This window comes from Trachymyrmex cornetzi, unplaced genomic scaffold (assembly GCF_001594075.2).
Source record: "Trachymyrmex cornetzi isolate Tcor2-1 unplaced genomic scaffold, Tcor1.1 scaffold82, whole genome shotgun sequence".
Classification (NCBI taxonomy): Eukaryota; Metazoa; Arthropoda; class Insecta; order Hymenoptera; family Formicidae; genus Trachymyrmex; species Trachymyrmex cornetzi.
In genome coordinates, this window is record NW_017300158.1 from 765861 (window position 1) to 772903 (window position 7043).

Below are 7043 nucleotides of genomic sequence, written 5' to 3' on the forward strand. Positions count from 1 at the left end.
AGCGAACAAGCTAGTTACTTTGTCAATTAAGCATGCCTATAAATTCAAATAATAATTTGTAAAAAACCTGTGCCTCTAATATGCGAGATATTACGAGTGAATATTATCAAATGATCATAGCTTTATGCGAATATTTTTTTTCACGTAATTTTTCTGTTGCAATATAAGGAAGTGTGCATCGCATCTGATTAATGATAGGAGTTCTGCAAAATGCTGTACAATCGATATATTCCAATAATTGATACGTGCCCGATTGTAATTAACCGTATTTCCGCGAGTGAGTGTTGTGTGAGTGCAACAGAGAATCTGAGAGAAGGAGATCTGAGAGATATCGGGCAACAATCAAGCAATCACGAGGTAAATAATTTATTACTTATTATGTTACTTGTTACTTGCAAGGTTAATTAATCATTTACATGTTATTAACCTTACGATTAATTATTTTATATGTTTAACAATTATTTTCTTAAAATATTATATAAATTAATTTTAGCTCTCTGTTACAATTTGGACTTATTTGCATTTTATATGTAATTATATATTTCTTATTCAACAATTTCATTACTGCGAAATATTGTATCCATAAAGCACAAATTTTTTTTTTATTTTCATAAAAGGACCGAAGTGGTTTCAAATCGAAAATTGGATAAACTTTAAATGTCGTTTATGCACAAACGAACAACTATACATAAATTTTCCTTTTAACATGTTTGTAAGGTTTCTTTATTGAACAAAATCAGATGCAGAAGTCCAAAAAGTATGAATATTTGAGGGAAATATATGTAATTGAAAGTGACTGCATCATTTGCGCATTGCTGTGATTTTGCTACGATTCCGGATGAACGAGTTGGAATTTTTCAATTTCTTTTTGGTGTCGTTTTGTTTATGAGATCCCACTCTATGGACTGAACTAAAATAGAAACAAAACATCAAGATAAGAACAATGGCTGCCAAAAAATAAAAAATGTCGAAAAATTTAAGTTATTTGATGTTAACGGACCTAAAAATAATAACGAACGAAAATTAATTTTTCATATACAAAAGTAGGTTTAGTTTTTTACGGAAAAATTTATTAACTTTATTTTAAAAAAAATGATATCGATATCTGTTCTTAAGTTATCGTGGCAAAATTGACGAAAAATGTTGTTTCGAGAAAAACGCGATTAAAGTTTGAAAAGAAAATTTTTGCTAAAGAATTTGTAAGTCTTTTTATACTAATGGCAAAAATATACTGTGTACCGAATTCTGGAATTCAGTTAACCGTTGTTCTGTTAAGTCGAGCATAGCTTTACCTGAGAGATCAATAGAAATACCAATGACTCCGACGGAGATCCTTCGTATTTCTATTATCCTCTTCTATATTTTTTGGCTTTCCTGAGCTCAATTTTGCGAATTCATCAAAAAAAGCAAACAGGAAAATATTCTTAAAGAATCACATTATTGAAAATTTGTAGTTGTTATATAATATATATTGAATATTCTTAAAGATTCACAGTTATATCTATATTCTATCTTATATCTTATATCTATATTATATCAACAGAATAAAAAACAATTTACTGCGTTTAGCAATTGAAAAAGCAGCTTCGCAAATTTTGTAAAATGGTCTTGCTCTTAATCACTGAAGCTCTCACTGAATGTAAATATATAAATCGAGATATAAACAGATTATATTAAAAATTTTTTACAACAATTGCAAAGCTGCTTCCTTTGCTGAACGCAACCAATAAATTTATATTTTAAATAATTAAATCGTCGAATTTGTGCTTATAAAAATGAATATATATTTATGCCGTTGAAGATATAAAATTTTATTTTTAATTAAAATGTCTGTTAAAGAAATCAGATTTATGTAATAACTATATATTTGTTTATTATACTGTACATCTGTTTATTTGCTTTAATTAGAATTAGCCTTGGTATTATTCTCGCAATGTCTGTTTTTTACAAATTTTTTATCAATTCATGAAACAACATGATTATAAGTAATTATAACTGATAGGCTATAGTAATTAATGGGATAGAAAAGAATTATTTATATAAGTTATATATAAATTGAACGAAAAGCTTTATTACTCCATGAATCAAATGTAATCGTGATGGAATTGGTAAAATAAATTGTTAAGATTATTTGATCTATCTGTACAAATTTATGATCAGCGCCAGCACTGATCAGGATAACTCATAAATATACTGTTACTGAAGCTCACTGTATCGATTTTATACAATCAGCGTAATCAGTTAATAATGAACAAATTGAAATACAAGCACTATTGAAATCATAGCGGTTATTGTGGTCGCATCGAAAGTGACGTTATAAATCAATTTTCTGCTTACAGTGTATTGATATGTAAACGGAAAATACTTATCCTAACGGATTATTCTAACAACTAATGCGATCATTCTGCGATTGGTTTGTATTCAGTCGGTTAATTAGCAATTCAGGATTAATTAGCAGCAATTAATCTAATGCGCAGATTATCAATTTGCCTTTTTCAGATATCGATTTTTTTTTCGCTCTTTCTCTCTCTCTCTCTCTCTCTCTCTGTCTTTCTCGTAATAACTGCGGCATACTTATACGCTGCTGTACAAAAAATTTTTTTAATATTTGACGGATATAAAATGGTATTGAGAGGTATTGAACTTTGTATATTGTTACATTCTTTTACATAATCTATCCCACGATTTAAGTACGTCAACTTCAAAAAAAAAAATTTTTCAAAACGCAAGAAAGCAATGATTCAAGATTATACATTTTCTACAAAAATGTACTTGTGTTATAAATAATTAATATATAATATTATAAATCATTTACAGATTTTTATTTACAAAAATTTTTTGATAGATTTTCAGCACATTAACATCTCTCTAATCGGATACCTTGATTGAACATCAAATTATTAAATTGCTTGTCAATTTAATTTGTGACATTACTACAATAGTGCATTTACGTTTCTAAGTCCCAAAACCAATTATAAGCTTTAAATCTTACTTGTTGTGTATTCACATTGTACGGTCTTAAATAAATAGTTTATTGACATTAAATTATATTGTAAATTAAATTTCATATATGATAAATATAAGATTTTAATTCTAACATATTTCTAATATATTTCTATGCACAATCTTCTGACTTTTTTATTTCATTGTAGGTACTTGATAATATGGTTTTTCTGTGTCGTTTCATTACGCCGCGTTATAAATATCAGTAATTTTGAATGCTTGAGATAAATTGATCTCGCTTTCTAGATTCGGTTTAAATGGTTTTTTATTTTATTCTTTATATTCTCTTTATTTTATTCTTTGTTTTATCAATTGATTCTTTTTACCGTTGCGGACACGTGTGCAGACAACTATATTCCACCCGAAAAAATAGCGCCATATATAAAGAAGCTAATGTGTATAGTATTTTTCACATCAGAATAGAATCAATTTACGAAAAATTATTTTCTTCCAAAAGAATGATATACAACGTTAAGCTATCAGAACACTTGGACTTTTTTTCGCACGGAATAGTTGTAACACGTGTTCGTGACGGTAAAAAGAATCAATTAGATCGGACCTAGAAACGAGCGAGATCAATATACCTCGAGCATTCGGAGTATTGATATTTACAGCGTAATTAACGATTGAAACGACACGGATTGTCACGGAGTTTACTGGAGATCTCGTTCACTAGTATGTTTCTCGTACGCGCAGAAAGTAAGCGAGTGTTCCGTAAATTTCTTACGATAGCATTTCCGTGACTTATTACAGCAGCAGGCGAGAAACGTTAGTGGTGCCGTGTCGACTAATGGCGCCATGTGGCTAGAAAATAAGAAGGCATAAGTAAGAAAACGTTACAAATCCACCCCACCGTATTGGACGCCGCATCGGCCATAACGTTAAACGACAATATAGGACCGGCGCCCTTCGTCATGCGAAAGACCGAAACGGCCTTACCCCATTAAATGTACTTATATGAGATACTAGCCGGTGGGCAGCCAACCGCGCATCAATCACGATAATAGGACAATAAATATCTGACCGGCAGGCGACTGCCCGGCTAAGGTCAAAAGTGCAGTAGCTTGCAATTTCTGCCCGATTTCCTGCCGATATTCGCTCGCAATAACTCAACCTTCACATCTGTAATATGTAATCGCTCCCCTACCGTGGTCTAAGCCTTGCATTAAAGTGTCACGCTGATCCAACCCCTTTCTACCCTCTGTGTCGAAGTACGCAGTACTCTGTGCAACAGTTCGATAGTTTACTGGCAAGATTTGTCGCTTCCTAGCATAACTTGCTATGTAGGCTGCAAAAGGCAAAACGGATCTCACACTTGACCAACCAGAAAATTCCTCGATTTTGTTTACGCGATGGTATAAAAGCGATAAAGAATTCTGACTTTTCTTATGTCACCTTCATTCAAGAGTGTAGAAATGTCTCTTTACCAAATAATATCAGGATTATTAGAAATTATATGATCTGTTATATGAGAATTAAAATAAGATTATACAAAAAATGGAATAATTATAAATTATATATTAGATTTTTACTAATTACATTTTAATATTATCAATAATGATGTTCATGTTTATTTATTATGTGACAATTATTTTTTGCTGATATTTGGTTATTATATTACATAACACTTGTTTTTATATATTTTAAAAAAATTTTATTAATTAATAAAGAGTTCTTCAATTTGAGCTATCAGACATTAATCCTACAATTTGTAATGTTATGTTAAATTAGAATTCAAATAGGAATTTTTATAGAATTTGAAAAAATTCTTTATAGAAACATTTTATTTCTTTGCATCTACTTTTAATAAAAATCAATTGAAAATATAACTTTTAGAAATTAAACAACGAAATTCACAAAATAATGCAAACATGTGCTTGCTTAATGAAGTATCGATAGTCGTCATTTCATGCGACAGTTGGAATACTAAGTCGACCTCGTTTTCCGAGCGGGTTATTCAAAACGGAAGTTTAGATATACGCGCCTAAAGTAATACGAAAGTGGCGTATCGGACCGAAACTTCACCCTTTAATATATAAATATGGCAAAGAGGCGGGGCTCAGCATAAGGCGCGTGTGCATTAACTGTTCAAAACTACGACATGTAAACTTGCTTTCCTCCTCTATAAACCATAAAACAACGGGCTCTGGACCGGCAGACGACCTCGCAACCCGCTAACTATTAAAAGTTGCAAATTGCTGCAGACACACTGCGGGCCCCGTGTTCGCGTACCGGCCGTCTTGGGCACTCCCGCGCGTTCGTCCTATCCTAACTTACTTACCCGACTTACTCACTTTCTTACTTATATAGTCACTCGTTTACTTACTTATTCCCCGCTTCGTATTCCTTATCCTTCGCACTTTTCCGCGCCTCGCTTTTCCCTGTTAACATTACTTGTTCTTGTCACACATATACCTTCACACGTGCGCCTAAACTTTTTTTTTAAACAACTAGTCTAGCAGAAATCTGGAGAAATGTGATTAGTGTTGAAAGTATAAAAATAACTGAGCATCTCACACAAATATTATTTTTTATTATATTTGTTAGAATTCAGTTGTGATGCAATAACTATTATCTTTTGCCATTCAAGCCACAACGAACGAATCCATCAGTCGGTTAGAGATAATTTATATTTGGGGTTGTTATACATAATAGACAATAACGCAGATTATTTAACTTCTGTACACACCGGTGTTCAATATACTATCCAGCAAACTATTTGCTACGGTTAGTTTACCGTTTAGTTGCGGCGTCCCAATGTCGCTTCCAAATATATTTTGTAAAATAGTTTACGATGCGCGGCTGGCTGATAATCGTACAAAGCACCGCGTGGGCGTAAATGCTTTATCAAGCGGGACGGAATATTTTGCCTCTGTTCAAACATTTCGCCATAATTCGGTTCAATTATCATTTGATTATATCGATTTTAGAGGTGTGTATTTAGCATCAACGTACAAATGCGGGCTCGTGAAATTATAAAAAATATGTCCGAGCGGAGACGCAAATCCTACGAGCAGTTAAACCGAAAGCTTACCAAAATTGAATATATAATAATTCACATCAAATTCTTTAACATATGTGTTGTAAAATGAGTGCGCAAATCTCTAATAAAGAATTTTTCTTCCTGTTTCACTTTATAACAGAATTTATAATAGAATTTCTTCGCTTTACTGCATACCGATAGCTACAAATTGTTAATTACGTCCGACTGCATCGTGTCAGCTTCATAATGAAATGTTAAAGCCGCTTTTAAAAATTACTGGCAGAAACTCAATAAATTTATCATACCATTAATCAACATATATGCGTTTTCATGTTAAAATACATATTTGATGCGATATATTTCGTGCACACTGTAATTTTACGCAGGCAATTTTATTGTTATCTCAGTAAAAAGCAAGAAAAAAATACTGGTTGAAAAAACTCTGATACATCGAGTTTTGCTGAATATAATTCGACTCGAATAACAAAGGCGCGTAAAAAGCAAAGTTATCGTTCAATTGTATGGTCTTTATTAAAATAACCGACTTTCTAATTGCTGCCGTCTTAAAACGCTTTTTTACCTCCTATGCACCAGTTTCATAAACCCTCATAATCCAAGAGAGTTAAATATCGTACCTGCCAGAGACTGCACGAACGACGCCAAGGGTCGACTATGCCGACGGCCAAGAAAATGAAAAGTAACGATTCAATATCAACGCCACGCGGGTTGCGTGTAGCGAATTAACACGTACTGATACGGCTGGTGTGTCGTCCAACGTTGGTGACACCATTCTTCCATTAACCCTGTCTACATTTTCTGCGTATTGTGCGCGTGGCTTTTATTATCCGCGCACTTCGGCCGTAACATTTTACTATTTCCTGCTTATATCATGCTCGTGAAATCTATCACCCATTAATTGGTAATAGGATTACGTAGAGAAATGAAATGACGTAGCTGAAGGATGTATCGTAAAAATTCATTTTAGTTTTAATTAAAAATATATTTAAATAAAATGTGAAACGTACGTAGTTAATGTTGTTAAGAAAAAATTTTTTTA

General features: G+C 32.3%; 1 long non-coding RNA gene across 1 annotated transcript; it reads right to left on the reverse strand.

The window, feature by feature from the left end:
• Window positions 1-713: 713 nt before the first annotated feature.
• Window positions 714-6797, reverse strand: LOC108768684 (uncharacterized). The gene is made up of 3 exons (XR_001940502.1): window positions 6622-6797; window positions 3731-3807; window positions 714-910 (listed from the first exon to the last, which is right to left on the reverse strand). It is a non-coding gene; the product is annotated as an uncharacterized LOC108768684 (long non-coding RNA).
• Between the last annotated feature and the right edge of the window lie 246 nt (window positions 6798-7043).